General features: G+C 33.8%; 1 long non-coding RNA gene across 1 annotated transcript; it reads right to left on the minus strand.

Moving 5' to 3' along the window:
- Positions 1–4,105: 4,105 nt before the first annotated feature.
- Positions 4,106–16,834, minus strand: LOC109338082. The gene is made up of 3 exons (XR_002106512.1): positions 16,655–16,834; positions 14,931–14,935; positions 4,106–4,118 (listed from the first exon to the last, which is right to left on the minus strand). It is a non-coding gene; the product is annotated as an uncharacterized LOC109338082 (long non-coding RNA).
- Between the last annotated feature and the right edge of the window lie 4,223 nt (positions 16,835–21,057).

Genomic DNA, 21,057 nt, shown 5'->3' on the forward strand with positions numbered 1-21,057 from the left:
GAGGCTCAATTCAATACTCTGACCGTAGCACACAGGGCTTGGCGCATGTTTTCTGACCGAGGCGCCAAAGGCCTGGCACGCCAAAACTGACCGACTGTGCTAGCCTGGGTGCATCATGACCGAGGATACTCAGGCGTTGTGCATCATGGGCGCACCTTTTTCTGGTTGGCCATGGCGCACCAATTCTGACCGAGCCATGGCGCACCATTTTCCTTTGGGCTAAGCCCTTTTTCCTTTTTAGGCTTTTCTCATGGGCTTTTCTTGTCTCTTTGGTTTATAGATGCTTATTAGAAGTTTTTGCTATAGGTGGTTATGAGTTAATTTTGCTCCTAAAGTGGTTAGTAGTTAGTTGCTTGCTCTTGAAGCAACAAACTAACCCCCTTTTTCTCTTGTATATATAGAGGTGCTTGTTCTCTTCTTAATTCAATGAAAATAATAATCATGAGGCATTCCATTTAAAAAAGCAATACTCGTAAAAATACGTGCAATGATAAATTTAACATGTTCATAAATTTTATTATTCATGTAATATTTATCTTATATATATGGATTATTAAAAATGTATAAATATATACTTAAACTTAAAAACATGTTGGGTGCCTGCACATACCCGTGCATACTCGTTATCCACACAGTTAGCTGCAAATAGAACGAGTATAGGCACAAGAAAACACTACTCACGTCTGCCCCGCCCCTTTGCCATCACTAGAGGGACAATGCTTGTTGGGTCCCATAGGGCTCTGTAACTCACCTAGAGGGGGTGAATAGGTGATACGGTACACAATTACTATTGCCCGATTAACAAACAATTTTTACAAATTTCCTTATTGTTTAATCGATTAACCACAAATATAATCGATTAACTTGTTTTGCATATAATCGATTAACTAAAAATCTATCGATTATTTAGTTCTTGTTCTTTGAAAAATAGATTTCCTTGATCTCCAAGATTACCAAGATTAAATGAAACTTATATGAACTCTTACAGATGATTAAGCATAGTAAATGCACATAACATAATATGCAAATAACTCAGAATAATATGCACGTCAAGTTAAGTAAATCAAGTAATACGAAAATGTAAAGAGTTAAGGGTTAAGGAGAATGAGACATGGCTTTTATCCTGGTTTGTTTGCTTGTCCATGTGAAAACTATATCGAGGCCTCCCCTTATGATCTTGAGAGATTTTTTCTTCACTATGAAATTGAAACCAATGTATATACAAACACACTTTCCAGTTCTACACTTCTACAAGCACTCTTTTCTTGAACTCTAAGCCAAGTAATATGACATAACCTCGCTCGCCTCTTTTGGATACCTCACCTACTCGTTATTCATCCTAGCCCATTCTTGCTTCTCTTCAAGATCCTTGTATAAAGTGGTCAAGATAACTACATAACCACATGTAGGATTTTCCCAAACCAATCCTCTTTCAATGGTGATACTAAACACACCAAGAGAATATGTTTATGTCAATGTCTAAACTTTACAAGTTGTTGCACCTATGTGTGTCGAATATACACTTTTCCATAATCTAAGAACATTTCTACAAGTCTCACAAACTCAGAACATAGAAATGTGAGATGCAATGTTTCTTTGCAAGATTTGACAATTATGTTTCTTTCAAAACCTTTCTAAAGATTCAAAAAGATTCTCCCTTTTCTCTCTTTTTCAAAAAAAAAAAAAACACTTTGACAATCTCTCTTTGGATATGAAAGTCTATGAGCAATGTGACTTTCTGAATTATGTGTAATCAATGTGTTTTTCGTTATTGTGTTGTTATGAGCAAAATGGAAAAACTTGGCTTAATATACAATTATGTTTTCTAGTGCAGGGAATCCATTATCACTTTATTTAGTCAATTGTCGACTCTTTAAAATTCAAGAAACTAGAAATTGTAACTACCCTTAATTGATTAATGGGTTCCCAATTTTTTCATTGCTGAATCGATTAAAATAACTCTTAATCGATTAACAGGTTTTCGAAAAGGATATTTCAATGTGATATGAACCTCCTACATGATTTGTAAAATTATGATGCATGACTTTTGAATGATGTATGATTTAAACTCTTTTTAAATGCATCAAAATCATGTGGTTATGTATTTATGCTTGTGCATGTAAATCATGTATGGATGCATGTAAGTCTCATTTTAGTTATGATTGATTTTAGCTTATGAGCCTTCCATTAGGATTCATCCTAGCCTAGACTCTTTCTAAGCAAACATCTTAAGACCTAATAAAGATATAAAAACAGATAGCCTCTAGATCTTCTTGAATGATTTAGCTTGTGTGAACTTAAGTCTTAACTTTTGACTTTGTCGTTGATTTTGTTGTTTGTTGATTTGTTCACATCTTCAAGCTTGTCCTTGATATACAACATTTGTCTTCATCAATCTTTATTTTTGATCTATGTCTTTATCAAACTTTGTCTTCATCAACCTTTGTCTTCATCAAAATCTATGTGATGCATGCTTGCATATACAATATGTTCATTGATGCATGCTTGTATTTACAATATTGAGGAAAATAATTGTGTTTGATATAGAACCTCATAAGTCCACGTATTGGATTGGAACCAAGGTAGATACAAAGACATAGGTGTTAAGCCAGGCTTCGAGATAGGTGCAATATCTTTTTACATGTTGGAGAAGAGGTTCTCATTTGATATGACAAGTAGAATATCATAATTGGCATGTGTGCGACGTCATGGTAAAAGAAGTTAATTGATAATAGATCATAAGTGTGTTGGTTGACTTTCATGTAGGATGTAACATCGACATTGGCTTGGATGTAAGTTGTAATACATGAAGCATGATATGACATGGACATTGGTTTCAATGCAAGGGTATTGAACGAGCATTAGTTCACAATGACGCAAGGTGTGTGCTCTAGTAAACTCTTAATGGTAGAATATGATAACTCTTTTGAACTATAATTGTTGGAGTAGACAATGGTGGTAGCACCCAAGGCTTTTCAAGGAATCTCCATGGCTTAGTAGCTTAGTATTGAAGAGGGAAGTTGGTGATGAATTTGGTGTAGAGGTTTCATAATATCGAAAGGTGTCCTAATAATGGAGAGCTATGTGGCGTATTCCGTTAGACGGTGGTACGAGAAGTTGCACTATAAGTTTGGAGAGATAGACTTTTGGTAGCATCGTCAAAGATATAATCAATAAGGTTTATGCTGAAGAGGATCATACTCTAATGCAGAGGAGATGTTAAAGAGAATTAGACATATACTAAGCAAGATGAAGCGATATATTCGCTAAGTTGGAGATTCTTGTGTAGATTTCCTAAGGAGTGGGATATTGTCTATTTCAATCAAGGTGGAGATTGTTGGTGTAACACCATGATTTTCTATGTGTGTTTTATTAATTATTTAATTGACAAGCGATTCATTTTAGAAATTAATCGACATTGATTTAAGCTAAACCCCAGTTTAGTTTTAGTCTTGTATTATGATTTCCTAATTTATGGTAAATTTTCATAATTTTCTGACGTTGAAAGACTTCGGGCCTCATCGTGACCCAAATTCACCCTAAATTCGGCCTAAATAGGAGTTTTTTGAGTTCTGTAACTCAGAATCGAATTATGATTGCGCCATTGGCTTTGAAATATTATTTCGAGTCAAAATAGATACCAAGTTTGTCCATGACTCATCTCTAGATATTTTTCACTCCGAAATTCAAGTTTCGACGTTCTAAACGTAACCCTAAATCGGGAGATTATTAATCTTCGTCCGAGTTTTAACTGACAATACTCGGGCATGATTTTAATCATAATGTTTCATCACAACAGTCACATGATTTCAGTCACTTACATAATCCCCTAAATCATTCATCCACTCCCGTACACACATCATGACCCTTTGATCTTCCCAAATCTGATTTCTCCTCTATAAATAAAGCACCATTGGCCTTGAGGGGGCTCACTTTCCCTTCTCATTTTCTCTCATTAAATCATAAGCATTCATAGTAAATTTCAAGGTAAATCTCCAACTTTGCTTCTTAATCTCTTAAGTTCTAACCATTAGATGTTTATAGATTTTTAGTATGTTGTTTATATGTATGTTAAGAACATTTTCAACTGTTGAAATCTCCAAATAATCTTCCTAACTCTTTATGTAATAAAAACCCTAAAACTTGTGCTTTCTTCAACTTAAATGAGCTTTTTTAACACAAAGTTGTTCTCACTTCCCACCATTCTTGCTTTAGCTTTAGTTTTTTGCATGATAACATTTTAGGACTTCAAAATAGACCCCCTATTTAACATGAACAAACCGTGACCTTATTGGTGTTTTTAGTGGTGATTTTTACCTCCATTTGTGTTAAGACTTAACCTTTTGAGTTTAGGTGGTTAATGGAGAAATTTTCTCCCTTAAAAAGCCACCTTTGAAACCATGGACTCTTTGTTGTTCATGGGGCTGTTTTTAATGTTTTGGATCTAAGTATTTTTTTTATTTTATTTAAATAGGATGATTATGTAATCAAAGGAACCTTTAAGGAGTTTTTACACCATGTAAAGCTTGAATTTTTCCACTTATTTTTTGCTTGAAAAAACATAGCCTTGGACAAGATTAGATGTATTTATTTTTCTGTTTTTCTAAGTTAAAATGTTTATGAGTAAAGTGGAAATTTTGTTGAAAAAGTGTTAAGTATTAAAGGATTTCTAGTAAATTGTTATCTTTTAATTTCCAAGTTAAAATAATAATTTTGAATAAAAAGTGATTTACTAAAGTCTTGACTTTATAAACTTAAGTGTTGTAAAGTCTTGGATTTTACTTAAGTTCAAGTGTTGATTTGCTTCAGGAAAGCTTACTTTAAAGTGGTATGTTTAACATAAAAAATCTTGAGTTAAAGTAATGATTTTAATTAAGTTAGCTTACTTTAAATTGGTAAGTTTAACTTAAGAAATCTTAATTTAAACTACTGACTTGGATTAAGTTAGCTTATTTTAAAGTGATAAGTGTGACTTAGAAAGTCTTAATTCAAATGTGTTACTTGTAAAAGATAAGATTTATGAATTGTTCTCATTACTGGAAGAATTTAATAGAGTGAAAATGCATGTCTAGGAAAGTTCTGTCTAAGGAAATATTTGGTATTTAAGCGTGTCTATGACGACCCACCTCTCTTTCCTGAGAACTAACCTGGTGTATATTTACAAACTATGATATGATTCTAGTATAAGAACATCATTGATTTTATTCGAGTAAGATCGTATTAATTTCAGTATGAAAAATATTACTGTAAGGTATTGATTTTAGAAAGGATGCATCACTTGAGAAAAATAAAAGTTAAGTTTTTGCATAAGTGTCATCATGTAAGAATTTTATTTATCAAGTATTCTAATTAATGTTTATCTTACCTGCTGCCGTTATTTTGGTGAAATCTCTATAGTTGCACTAGATACCTTACACTCACCTGTTGTCGAAGAAGCTTTCTGCTCAGAATTATCAGGTGAGGGAGAATACATCATGACACAGTGGTGTCAGGATATGACATATTGACATCCTAAACTACCTCAAAAGTTTGGAGCTATCTTGAGTATTAAGACATCTAGTACTTAATCAATTGTTTGTCTGCTAGGATTAAGTACTGATGATCTCTTTAGTCATTTCATTTAAGTTATGTCTATGTGTGGAGTAATGTTGTGGTTATCCATGGATGAACATTACTCGAACAACTGTAACTAGGAAGGATCAACTATCCCTTGAGATATTCAATTTTATGTATTCTAAAACCCTTGTTCGATGGTCATAATCGATTACCATGGTTGATAATCGATTATCGATATAAAAAATTAGAATCTTGTAGCTACTGTAACTAGGAATAATCAATTAACCTTTGTACATAATCGATTATGGATATCAAAAATCAGAATCTTGTAGCTACTATAAGTAGGAATAATCGATTAACATGTAACATAATCGATTTATCAATATTCTAAAATCTCCCTGTCTGGACATAATCGATTACCTGGTCTAGTAATCGACTATCGATATCAGAAGTCATAATTATTTTAGCTACTGTAACTTGAGATAATCGATTAACATTTGATATAATCGATTATCAGTGTTATAAAATACTTTAAAAGGGATTGATGTCCCAAAAACGAAACAAACATCTATCACTAGAGAATAAGTAAATGTTATCTACCTGTAGTATTGGTTGTTGGTGGTAATGGGATTACTTAGGTCCCTTCTGACAAGGTCGTTGACTGTTATGTCATTAAGGGTGAGGCCCAAAAGGTGATGTTTACCATGCAGCGAGATCATTTGACCGTAAGTGGCTTAACCATTGTGTCATCCAAGGTGATTTAGCGATGGTTCTTAGTGGTGAGGATATTAATTTTATTTTATGTTATGATGTAAATCGGGGCCCACGAGAAGCATTCCTTTGAGAGATGTCTTAGGCTAGGCCGATCATGTAAAAATAAATAATGATTAAAATAGTTAATTGGTTAACATCAGTTAGTGTGCCTACTCATTATGAACAATGAAGTAGTGGAAAGGAAAGTTATAGGAGACGAATGAGCCCCAAGATATGGAGAGGGATGGCGATGGTGGTGATGTGTTAGCAAAAGCATTAAGGGAGAGTCTACGTGAGACGAGTCCCCAATATTCCTGAATGAGGTATTCTGTTGGATCATACTGTTCTCACAACACAAACTAGACAATATCTGACAACCCCTTTTTGCAATCAAGATCGATGAGGAGGATGCCCAAAAAGTGTTTGATATGACACCGTCCTGAAATGGACAGTTCCGTTGGAACAGATCGATCACATATCCTTGCGAGGAATGAATTAGTGCATTCAAATCGGCTTCTTATGAGACTTGTACTCTCAGTTATTTCCGAATAGTTTATTGGGAGGTTATTGGCATAAGGATTGATGAATCAAGCATAACATTTATATATTGTATTTGTCGATATTGATCCCCAAATCTCGAGTTACAAACATCATTTGCACTTATGTATGTGATAACATGTTATGTGTGTTACTTGTTTTTCTATCTTAGTGTGATATCCTTTCTAAATCCACGATGTCAATAATGAGCATTCATTAGATGTCTTACCCCCTCTTTTTCTTCTTTGTATATTGGTACACATCCTTGTCCAGATGGACAAGTCTGCACAGGTTTCGAGCTACCGATTTTTGATGTCATATGAGGGAACATGGAGAATTGATGGGGAACAATACACCTAGTCTTGGAGCAAGGTACTAGGAGCTATTTCTCACCTCTTTGCTTTTTGAGTTAGAGATACATGTGTAGGGAACTTGTAGTGTTGACGACTTCAGCTTAGTTTGTATTCATTATAGTTTCTCTTTGGGCGATGATTAGATTCCTCCTTGTACCTTGTGTTAACAGTTCACTTGACCAAGCAACACCTTGCTATGTGTATTGTGGGGTCAAGCCTATTATAATAAAGAAATATTCAGGAAAGTGTTGTATCATTTTCGGTTATCATTAGGTAACAGTTATTTACTTTTCCACAGTTTATAAACATGTAACGTCTTGAAAAAGGAATGGATTTAAGGAAAACAATTTGTGATTTATATATTACATAAAAAAATTACTCAATATTCTAAGAGATTGATTACATTATTTATGAAGTGATTTTCGGGACATTACAGTTGGGGATGGTTGAAATATGTTATTATGTGAAGTCTTACATTGCATAACATTGTATTGAAGATTACATGCCAATGTTATATATTGGACTTAGCTCCTTGTTAAAATGTATACCAATTATAAGCATCGATTAAAAACATTTCATAGGCATTGCTAGAGCTTGTAATTTTTATTCTCTAATAATATCCTGGTAGACATTCAACGCTCCCGATGAATAATTGGTTGAATCTCATTAATAAATGCTCTTATCTTCTTCTTTTCTATTTATTCTTCTATGCTCTTTATTTGATTGTTTTTGAACAATGCTACGCAATAATCGCTTGCACCAATAGATATCAGCACCATACAAAATCAGTTGTGAGAACGATTACCCATTTGATCTAATATGCTTGCTTCTCCATCGAGTTGGTTCTATATTGTTTTGAAAAGAATAGTATTTGCTATTTTTTTAGAACTCTCACTTGGTTGGTATATTATCTATAGTGATAAATGACTAAGGCAGATAATGAGTGACTAAATAGCCATTTTGATGTGAATATGGTGAATTAAGATACTCTCTTTATGAAAGGATATTTGAGACTTTAATTCACTATAGCTACAAAAGTTGGAGATAAACAAATTGCTCACGTTAATTTTATTATTTCAACGCTTTGCTAATATGAGTGACATGTTCTTAGGCAGATCATTAAGATCATCCACAATCACAATGATTTCTCAATACTATTTTATGATTTATTACATTTATTTATAAAATAGCAATATTATTTATTTTTTGTAACAATATCAAACATCATTTTATTTTTATTTGGGTCCCACAATCTACTTCGTACTTTTATTTTACAATAAATATAATCATATATTAAAAATAAATGGAGTTTTTTTTAAAATTTTGACAAATATGAAGTTATTTTATGCCAACACGACTTGTGAATTTTTTAAAAGTCACTCATTAGTCGTATTAGTTTAACACAACTTCTAAGTGATTTAAAAAAAATCATTGTTTTACTAAGCTAGTTAGATCTCATTGATCGAATCTACACAATTTTTAAAAAAGGTCAATCTGAATTATCATGCTAATTTTCTAGCTTAAATTATCAATTTTGGTGTGAATTGTAGTGTTACATATGTTACTAAATTGTTATTAAGTTAGTATTATATATGTTATTAGTTACTAAAATGTTTCCTAATGTCTTATGATTTGGAACATATTTTCCAATTTTTGTGATATTGAGTTTGAAACCAACATATATCATATATTGTTATACATGTATTGTTACATGTGTTACTAATTATGAAATGTAAGGTTATAAATGTAACTATTATATATTTTACTAATTGATATATATGTTACTAATCATGAAGTGTATTGTTATATATGATTCATAATTTTTTATAATAATAGTGGTAATGTTCATCATTTTATGATAAACAATATCTGTTATAATACATTTTGAATTTTCAATTGATGAAATATTTTTTTTATAAAAAGTAAATGTAAAAACCGTGGAACCAAACCGAACCGAACCATTCAAGAGCGGTTCGGTTCTTATAGTTAAAGTTGCGGTTAATTGAGCGGAACCGAACTATATGTTTTTGATCAGTTCGGTCACTAAAATGCACCAAAAATCGAACCGAACCGAATTTTTACACCCCTAATTAAAATAATACCAACTCCCAACTAGTTTTCTACTGAGAACTATATGTAGTCTTGAATTTCTTATTGTATATAGTGATATACATGAGAAAGATAAACTCTTCTCAACCTTCTTAATAAAATATATATTATTTTGTTCAAATAATTAAATATTTACTAAATAAGTTTAGGGTATAAATTAATCCATATGATAGGGAATATAATTTTTTAATATGGGTAGTATGGTTGCAAACATATTCTTTGATCAGTAATTAACTTCTCGGCTCAATATTCTAGTTTAATAACCAAATTTTCCAAAATGAGCATAATCAGGATTTTAGTATTTTGTCCATAAGAAACGTACAGACCATTTTGAAGAGGGTGGTGTTGAAGAATTGTAATTCAGTTTGTATAATTCAATTGCTTAGCTTTTTAAAACAGTTTTCTGTTTTTATGGTTTTACTATTTTTAGATGTTAGTTAGTTGGTGTAGGCTATAAATAGAAACATCACTATTCTTCTTTGTATTACTTCAATTTCAACATTAAATACATTCCTTTATCATCTATCTCTTATACTTCTCTCAAAACACTATTCTTCTTTTCTCTTTAATCTCATTTCCTTGTTGTTGCTAATTCGCTGCACTTGAAAGTGCATTCTGTTTCTTCTCACTAGTTTCAACAGTGGTATCAAGAGCAAGGTTGAAGGAGGTGCTCTGTGTGAATCATCTCCTCAAAAGGTGGATCTGTGAACGTGAAGAAGAACTTGAATTCTGTGTGAATTCACGAAGAGCATAGGTGCAGAATGTCAAATGGTCATGGATTTGCTATGAACTTGCCAATCTTGGATGGCAAGAACTTTGATAGATGGAGAAGCCAAATGAAAGCAATCTTTGGCTTTCAAGAAGTATACGAAATTGTGCAATTTGGCTTCCAAGAAATTGGTGACAATGCAACCGAGGCTCAAAGGGCAACTTACAAGGAGGCAAAGAAGAAAGATTGTAAAGCATTGTTCCTCATTCACCAATGTGTTGATGGTGATAACTTTGAGAAGATCAGTGGTGCAGAAACATCAAAACAAGCCTGGGACAGTTTGGGAAAGTGCTATGAAGGTGTTGCAAAGATAAAGAAAGTCAAATTGCAAACACTTCGAAGGCAATTTGAGTTGTTGTAGATGGATGAAAGTGAATCTGTTGCAGCCTACATGACCAAAGTTCTGACCATTTCTAATCAGATGAAGTCATGTGGTAAGGCAATGAAGGATAAAACAATGGTTGAAAAGGTACTTAGGACACTTACTACTAAGTATGACCACATTGTAGTTGCCATAGAAGAATCCAAGAACTTGGATGAGTACAAGTTTGAAGAGCTGCAGGGCTCTCTTGAGGCTCATGAGTTGAGACTGAAAGAGAGGAATCCAGAGAGAAATGGCAACCAAGCTCTACAGGCCAGATTCAACAAGAAGATTCCTGGGCAGTGGAGTAAGAGATATAATGAGAAATCTCATAGATTGAGATCTAATGAGCCAGGAACATCCTCAAGAAGGTTTGATAATCAAATGAAGTCAGGGAAGGAAGCTGAGTCAAAGAATTCAAACAAGAATTCAGAGTTCAGAAGGAAGCAAGATAGAAGGAAGGTGCAATGCTATAACTGCAGAAATTATGGGCACTTTGCCTCAGAATGCAAATTGAACAAGTGGTCCAGCTCCAAAGAAGAAGAAGTAAAATTGGCACAGAATGATCATGAATCTGATGATGATCATTGTCTGTTAATGGCCACTACATTAAAAGAAGAAGGGCAGAGTGAAAATGCTGAGTTTTGGTACTTGGATACTGGTTGCTCCAACCATATGTCAGGAAGGAAAGACTGGTTTACCACTCTTGATGAATCAACCAAGAGTAAGGTGAACTTTGCTGATCAAAAAAAATGCCTTCAAGCAAACTCAGATCAGATCACTTGTTTGTGGCATAAGAGGTATTGTCATCTGAATTTTAAAAGTTTAGAAAGTCTGAGTAAAAATAATTTTGTGACAGGATTACCACTCATCACAATTCCAAAGATGTTGTGTGATGAATGCCAGTTCAGCAAGCAAGCAAGAAACTCTTTTGTTTCTGAAATACCAACCAAAACGAAGAAGCCCTTGGAAGTGGTCTATAGTGATGTATGTGGACCATTTGAAGAAGACTCAATTGGTGGAAATAGGTACTTCCTAACCTTCATAGATGATCACACAAGAAGGTTATGGATTTATCTACTGAAGAGGAAGAGTGAAGTTCTTGAGAAGTTTCAGAAATTCAAGTCTCAAGTTGAAAGAATGAGTGACTTGAAACTCAAGCTACTGAGATCAGATGGGGGTGGTGAGTACATGTCCAATGAATTCAGTGAGTTTTGCAATAGAGAAGGCATCTTCCATGAAGTGATTGCTCCTTATACTCCTCAACACAATGGGACTGCAAAAAGAGCAAATAGAACTCTCCTTAACATGGCCAGAAGCATGCTAAGAACCAAGAATCTGCCAAAGAAGTTCTGGGGTGAAGCAATCTCCACTGCAGCATATGTCATCAATAGGAGTCCTACCAAAAGGTTGAATTTCAAGACACCAGAAGAGGTGTGGTCAGGCACTAGACCAAGTGTGAGTCATTTCAAAGTCTTTGGCTCAATCTGTTTTGGTCATGTTCCTGAGGTAAAAAGAGGAAAGCTTGATGATAGGGGCACTTGATGATAGGGGCCAGAAACTGATTCTTCTAGGATATCACAGCACTGGCGCATATAGAGTCTATGATCCTTTGACTCATAAATTCATGATCAGCAGAGATCTGAAGTTTGATGAGAATCAAAGTTGGAGTTGGGATAAGGCTGATGGCTTTTCTGAAGGCAAAACTGGTCTATTACTTGATGATGAAACCAGATTGACAGAAGGTATCACTGAAGATGAAGTTGAAAATATTGCAGGGTGTGATCAACCTGAAGTTGGTAGGCACTCAACATCACACAGAATGAGACAACCATCATCCAGGTTGAGAGATTATGAGGTATTCTCAGACTCTTCAATCACAGCAGAAGGTGACCTTGTGCACTTTGCTTTGCTAGCTGAGATAGAGCCACTTAGCTTACAAGAAGCACTTGATCAACCACATTGGATTCAAGCTATGGAAGATGAGTTATTGTCCATTGAAAGAAATAAAACATGGACTTTAACTACTCTACCAGTTGACAAAAGGGCAATTGCAGTTAGATGGGTATTCAAAACTAAACTCAATCCAAATGGTGAAGTATCAAAATACAAAGCTAGGCTGGTTGCAAAAGGTTTCTTGCAGAAACAAGGTTTTGATTATGATGAAGTTTTTGCAACAGTAGCTAGGATTGAGACAGTGAGGTTGGTAATTGCTCTAGCTAGCCAGAATTGTTGGGATATACATCAAATGGATGTCAAATCTGCTTTCCTGAATGGACCTCTTGACAAGGAAGTTTATGTAACTCAGCCACCAGGTTTCATCAAAGAAGGCAAAGAAGACATGGTATTCAAACTGCACAAGGCCCTTTATGGGCTCAAACAAGCTCCAAGAGCTTGGAACAAGAGGATAGATGCTTTCCTACTAAGACTTGGTTTCACTAAGTGTACTACTGAACATGGAGTGTATGTGAAAGGGAGACACTTCACTGATTTGCTAATTCTATGCCTATATGTTGATGATCTTCTCATAACTGGTGGAGATCTTAACAATATATTGGCATTTAAGCAAGAGATGCACACTGAATTTGAAATGTCTGATCTAGGAGAACTTTCCTATTTCTTAGGCATTGAATTCAAGAGAACTCAGGCTGGAGTATTCATGCATCAAATGAAGTACACTGCTGATGTATTGCAGAGATTTGATATGCTGAATTGTAACTCAACAACAACTCCAATTGATGCAGGGGCAGTGCTATGCAGAGATGAATCAGATCAACAAGTTGATAAGACTTTGTATAGGCAAGATTGTAACTCAACAACAACTACAATTGATGCTGGGGCAGTGCTATGCAGAAATGAATCAGATCAACAAGTTGATAAGACTTTGTATAGGCAAATGGTGGGTTCACTGAGGTATATATGCAATTCCAGGCCAGATATTGCTTTTGGAGTTGGTTGGGTCAGCAGGTTTGTTGAATCACCTAAGCAGAGCCATTTGGGTGCTGTAAAGAAGTTATTGAGATACCTAAAAGGAACCTTGGGCTATGAAATTTTGTATCCTACTAAGGATGATGCTAACAGCAGCAGAAACAGCAGCAATTTGATTGGATTCTCTAATGCAGATTGGTGTGGAGACAAAATTGATAGGAAGAGTACAACTGGTTATCTCTTCTTGCTAGGAACTGCTCCCATAAGTTGGCGTTCCAAGAAGCAGGGTGTGATAGCCTTGTCCTCATGTGAAGCTGAGTATATTGCAGCTAGCATGAGTACATGTCAAGCTGTGTGGTTGAGTACTCTCATGACAGAATTGAAGCTCAAATCAGAGGAGAAATTGCAGTTGATGGTAGACAAAAAATCAGCAATAAGCTTGGCAATGAATCCTGTTGCTCATGGTAGAAGAAAACATATTGAAACTAGGTTCCACTACATAAGGGAACAAGTAAGCAAGGGGAGGATTGAACTAGTTTTCTGCAAATCAGAAAACCAAGTTGCTGATATATTAACCAAGCCATTAAAGAATTTGAAGTTTTAAGGAAGAAGATGAGGCTAGAAATGATTAAGCAAAATTGAATTAAGGAAGAGTGTTGAAGAATTGTAATTCAATTAGTTTAATTCAATTGCTTAAGCTTTGTTAAAACAGTTTTCTGTTTTAATGGTTTTACTATTTTTAGTTGTTAGTTAGTTGGTGTAGGCTATAAATAGAAACCTCACTATTCTTCCTTGATTCAATTCAATATACATGAACTATTAATGCATTCCTTATCATCTATCTTACTGCACTTGAAAGTGCATTATGTTTCTTCTCACTGGTTTCAACAGGTGGAAGAAAAATTATCTCCAACTAAACACGCTACCTAATGGCCATATATTCTTAGCTAGGAAGACTTTTGACATAAGAAACTTAACAAATAACTCTCACAACAAATATTCACGTTTATCGATTTTATTACCACTTTTAGGAATAGAGAAGCTCAATACAACAAGAGATTTAACTAATATATTTAAGTAAAGAGTCATATAAATGTATTTGACACACATTTCTCCAAAACCTTAAAATATTAATTAGATCTACAAATTAATCTACTTATAAAACTTTTGAGTGAATTAGTCATGATTAATCAATTAATATTTCAAAGAATTTGCACTTGAGTTCATTAATATATATTCATAATTGGTCTGGACTTCGGTGTTTAAGTGTATTTTTGTTAATAATACGTCTGGTTTGACATCCGGCTTAAATTTGACAACGTTGTGATTTATGTTAAAATTGGATATAAACTATGAAGTTAATTTATGTTTTGATGTATTTTTATTTAAACCATATACATCCCCCACAAATCAGAAATCTACTCGAACAGAATAAGATTACTATGGATAAAAAAAAATTCCCAAACATTTTACTCTAAAAATAAGTATGTCGTAAACGTATAATATAAAATTTTAACTCGATGAAAAATCTATATCCTATCCACTTTTAACTGTCGATCATGACAATAACTTTCAAGAAACTCATGTTTGCAGTCCCATTTTATTATTAAACTCCTGTTCAGATTTATTGAATGTTTGACACTTGTTGGTTAAAGACTGAGATTAATATCAAATGTTTATTTTATACGAAAAAATAAATTAACGGAGTTCAATGGATGCTTGGTTAGATATAAAAGATGGACTCAACCGAGCATTAAGATTTAAGAAGTGACACAGAAAATAATATAACTCAAAGGATGAATATACCAAGGAAAAGGTACTAAGCAATAGTAGATATATATAATCCTCAGATCATCTCCAAGTAAGTGACACACAAATAATATAGTGATTCCCCAAGACTCAGCCACCACTCTTTTACAGTCCACATTTTGTAACCACATCTTGTGAAACTTGAAAGAATTCTTTCTGATCGTATCAGTTGAAACTGAGGAAAGCAAAAGAGGATGATGATCAGAAGAAACTCTAGAAAGAGAGCAACAATTAATTTGATTCCAAGCGTTCAGCCAATCCTCATTACAAAGACTTCCGTCTAGTCTTTTTTCAGTTAAGGCAGCACCTCTCCTCCTATTAGACCAAGTAAAGTCCACACCTCTAGTTGGAAGATGGATTAGATTGTCATTGTCTATAAAGACTTAAATTCCTCATAATGAAGTCTAGATGGGAGCGTTGGCCCCCTACTCTCATGAGCACCCAGAACTGCATTAATATCTCCAATGCAACACCAACGACCAGGATTGGCAAGAAACATAGTGTGCAAATCATTCCATAACTGTGTTCTATGATATATATAATCCTCAGATCATCTCCAAGACCAAATTTAAATCAACTCAATAATTTGGATGAAACTAACAGGGTTAGAGCTAAACAACTTCATTTCTCAGGAGTAAGTTATGGCAAACTATAACATCCTCCATAACTTTCCCACTTTCCTAGATCTGATTATGTTAGAGTGCTGCAGAAATATGTAAAACATTCTTGCCATACTGTATTTGCAAATGTGCAGTGGGAGATTGGCTATTAGCTATTAGTTTGTGTATCTATTCACTTATTTTATAGACACTCATTTATGGAAAGAACAATCTGCACACCAACTTTCATATATTATATTAAGTTGTAAGTGGAGACAAAGTAATGTTTTAAATTGTGGTTATGTTGTTTTTATTATAATCACATAAAATTGCAGAAAAATATAGCCAATAGACCTTAGTTATGGTCACAATACTATTATGGAAATTCCTGGAATTGCAGTAGTTATGATTGCGGAGTGCAATTTAAAATACCAGTACAGGCCATAAAAATGATTCATGTATGCATTCTCAATGCAAGGACATAAGCACTGAATAATCTTATTCGTTATGAAGAACAAACAAGTACACAGTTGAAGTCCTTTCACGGATTATTCATAAGAAGGATGGGAATACACACAATAATAGAGACTTTCACCTTAGAAAGCATGCTTATTTAACGGACCCATTTATTTAAAATATAGCAAGTGGAGCGAGTGTTTACAGTGATATATTCAGATACAAAACACTTATGTATATGCAAATGCAATTAGATATATATGCAAATGCAACTAGAGATGTTTCCGCAGAATCCATATATGTACAGTTCGCGAAGAATTCTCTTGCAATTGTCCATGCACGCAGGTTGTGAGCAGGGGGAGAGTGGGTAGGTTAATACATTACATTCCGCAGGTTGTAGCTTTGAGACCAATAAAGTCAGCACTGTCACCACTACGAACAAAGTCATCTTCTTAACAAAAGTTTCTGCCATGGAAAACTATTAGGCTATTAGCTTCAGAATCTGGGAATGATTTCTCCTACACTGATTTTAGCCACTTCAGATGCATTGAGCAATTCCTTAAATATTTATAGACAAGATATATGACATGGTTTTAGATTGATATATTTTACTACGCCAGAAATTGTGATTTAACAGCACATTCAATAACATTTGTGTGTAAATGCTCTTAAATGATAGGTGGAGATCCAAGCTACAGATTCAACAATGCTTCAGATAGAAATAGGGATGGCAAAAAATTCATATCTACGGATACCTGTGGGTAAAATTTGTATGGGCTAGGGTCACAAACCAGTACTCGTGAATTTTACGAAAGAGTTTTCTAAAATACTTGTAGCACCTACGGGCAGACACATGTATTGTGGTAATGTGTCCGCAGCTACCCATTGTTTATTCGATTACTATATTACATTTAATTAAAATAAATAGTACATTATCCTAACTTTCACCTACATTGTGTAGTCTATTTTCCCTTTCCCATTCCCAAAATTCCTAATCCCTCCTTCTCCCTTACATATACATCATCCAATCTCCTTCCCTCTCCATTCACCTAGCAAGCGAGATGATGGTAGAACTATTAGATGACATGAGGTCATTATTTAATGTGTATAAGATGCAGCATAGACTTTATTATTATTTTCTATTCTTTTCTATTATTTCTACTTTTAGTAAGTCAGTTAGCAGTTGGTTAGTAACTCACTTAACAATTTTCCTCTTTTAGCTTCTTTTCTCTCATCTTGTATAAAACTAGCTTCTCTTGGCTTTGCAAAATTATTGAATATCAATGATGAATTACACAGAATTTAATATGGTATCAGAGTAATCTTTGCTCTGAATACTGCTACGCCTTTCTTTCTCCTTCTCTTCTTAATTCTCTTCTCACTCTTTCAATTCTCTTCTTCTTCCCTCGTTTTTGGATCAACATAATCTTCTCTTATCTTCTGTTATCTTTATCATTCTCGATTTGATTCATCAATCATGGTTGGTTATCAATCAGAATCATAGAGTTTTTCACATAATAGTGAAATTCAGAATCCTAGGAATCATTTTTTCTTGCATCCAGGAGAAAATTCAGGAGCAATTCTTGTATCAACACCTCTGGATGGACGAATTACAATTAATGTAGAAAAAGCATGAAACGTGCATTATTGTCGAAGTACAAATTCAAATTTGTTGATGGATTCATCTTGATGCTTGAAAATGATGATTTGTTGTTTGGTGATTGGGAAAGGTGTAATACCATGGTAATTTCATGGATTACAAGAAGTTTGACAACACAAATTGCTCAAAGCACAGTTTATATTGAAAGTGTAGAAGAATTGTCGAAGGATTTGAGAGATAGATTCTCAAAAGGTGATTATTTTCACATTTCAGATTTGTTGCAAGAGCTTCATTCAATTAAATAAGGTGATAGAGATATTTCGCATTATTTCACTAATTTGAAAACTGTTTGGGAAGATTTGGAAGCTTTAAGACCTATACCTTCATGTGTTTTTGTTGTAAAGTGTAAATGTAGCATGTTAAAAACAATCAAAGAACAAAGAGATTCAAAGTATATAATATGTTTTCTGAAAGGTTTAAATGAAGAGTTCAACACTACAAGGTCTCAAATTTTGCTTCTTGAACCTCTACCAACTATTAACAAAGCCTTTTCACTGTTACAACAACAAGAAAGACAAATAGCTAGTGTTACCACAAAAGTTATGTTTAGTTCTAACATAGCTGATCCTACTGAAGGCACAAACAGAACAATAGGTAACAATACACAATGGAAAGGAATTTTAGGTAAAGGGAATAACTTTGGAAAATCTAGAGGAAGAAGTTTTGGAAGAAGTTTTGGTTCAAATAGAACTATTAATACCAAAGTTTGTACTTTTTGTGGAAGGGAGAGACATACTGTTGATGTTTATTATTACAAACATGGTTTTTTCCCAAATTTTGGAAAACAGGGAACAAACAATGGTGAAAATAGCAGTGCTAATCTGATTGATTCAAACAATGGAAAGGAATTGATTGAAACACAGGACAATGGAAAACCTACACTAGTGTTGTTGGAAGCAAGGTTAATCAACTGAGCATAATGCCTCTTGAAGAAAAAAATTCATCTAAGGACTCAGGTAATATCTATCCTGGGATTCTTGATACTGGTGCTACTGATCATGTGTGTCCTTATTTGAGTAGTTTTGTGTCATATCAATGCATTAAACATGTTGTTATCAAATTGCCAAATGGATTTGTTATCACAGCTAGATACTCTGGAATGGTTATGTTTTCTGAGAATTTGATTTTGCACAATATTCTATTTGTTCCAAAGTTCAAGTTCAATCTCATATCCATACATAAACTTGCTCTTGACCTACATTGCAGAGTAATTTTTTATCATTTTCACTGTATGATCTAGAATATGAGTACTTTGAAGATGATTGGACATGCTAAAGTGCACAAGAATCTCTACATACTGGTTGCACCTTCAAAACCCAGCATGTAGAAAGTTTGTCTTGTTAATTCTGCTTGTAGCACTTCTAGTTCTTTTGATTTGTGGCATTACAAATTAGGGCATTTTTCCACTGCTGTATTACAAAATATATGTAAAGCATTCTCATATGTACACTTTGATGCTAAGAGAGTTTGTGATTTTTTTCATTTAGCCAAACAACAAGGTTAGCATTCCCTAATAGTATGAATAAAAGTTTGGAATCTTTTGATATAATAATATGGACATTTGGGGTCCATTGTCTATTTCTTCTATTCATGGTTTTAAGTATTTTCTCACTGTGGTTGATGGCTATAGTAAACATACATGGTTATACCTTATGAAAAACAAATTTGATGTAAGAAACTTAATGCAGAATTTTGTTGTTCTCACTCAAACTCAATTCAAGAAAACTGTCAAAATTATCATAACAAATAATGGTGTTGAATTTCAAGCTGCGTCCTTCTTTGACAAGTTTGGAATCATCCACAAAACCTCATGTGTGGAAACTCCATAACAAAATTCAATTGTAGAAAGGAAGCATAGGCATCTCCTCAATGTGACTAGATCAATATTGTTTCATGCTCATCTTCCAAACATTTTCTAGTCACATGTTGTTCAGCATGCAACTTATCTCATAAACACGATTCCTAGTCCTACTCTTTAACATAGGTCTCCTTATGAAATGCTTCACCAATGCAAGCCTAATTTGAATGAGCTAAAGGTTTTTGGGTGTCTTTCTTTTGCATCCACACTTCAAAATCATCGCACCAAGTTAGATGCTAGAGCTAAGAGATGCATCTTTTTAGGATTCAAGATAGGTGTTGAAGGCTATGTATTGTTTGATTTACATTCAAGAGATATTTTCATCTCTAGAAATGTCTATTTCTATGAGAATCAATTCCCTTATCTCTCAACCAACAAAATTACATCTACTGATCTCTCAATTCCTACATCTTTTGATTTTCTCTTCTACGACAAACCAATATCAACTACCACAGTCTCACCACTTCTTGATCACCAAACACAATTCCCTACTTCTTATCCTCAACAAACACAATCTCCTATTTCCTCTCAACAAACACCATCTCCTCAACACACACACTCTCCCATTTCTTCTCAACAAACATACAAGTTCATCTCCTCACCAAATACAATCTTCCATTCCTAAACCAGAAATACAACCTATTACAAAATCTACCAGAACTCGATATCCACCTATATATCTTCATGACTTTCACTGCAATCTTACTATGCAGAACTCATCCACAATTCCTCAAATTACTCATCCTCTTTCTTCTGTTCTGTCATATTTGTGAATCCCCAATTTTGTCCGGCCCAATATAACTTGTCAAACAAATAATAACACATGAAATTAAAATATGTTTTTTGGGTATTTTCTATCGAAAAAAGACATTTTTAGGTGTCCCGAGAAGTGGTTTAAATTCGGTTTTTTGTTAATTTAGTAATTTTATTAAGTTCAAATTTCAAAGATTTAATCATCATAATAACAAAAATTAAAGTGTTGAATTTGAGTTAAAGGCAAAAATCAGAATCTCCTTAATTTCCTATTGGAAGTTAATAGATATTTGATTTGATTTGATTTTCAAACATATGTCCAAATTTAGCTTTAAGTAGACATTATATTTTTCTTCAAAATCTAATTGATTCTCTCTTTGAGCTAATAATGATTTTATTTTTAAACATGTGGGAAATAATGCTATAAATGGAGGTTTGAGCATCATATCAAAAAAGAGAAGAGAGCAAAAAAGAGACATAACACAAAGTTAGTGAGACATAGAATTTTTTGTCACTCACAACACATTTTTCATCTTCATTTATCCTACATATTTTT

This window comes from Lupinus angustifolius, unplaced genomic scaffold, assembly GCF_001865875.1.
Source record: "Lupinus angustifolius cultivar Tanjil unplaced genomic scaffold, LupAngTanjil_v1.0 Scaffold_17_84, whole genome shotgun sequence".
Classification (NCBI taxonomy): domain Eukaryota; kingdom Viridiplantae; phylum Streptophyta; class Magnoliopsida; order Fabales; family Fabaceae; genus Lupinus; species Lupinus angustifolius.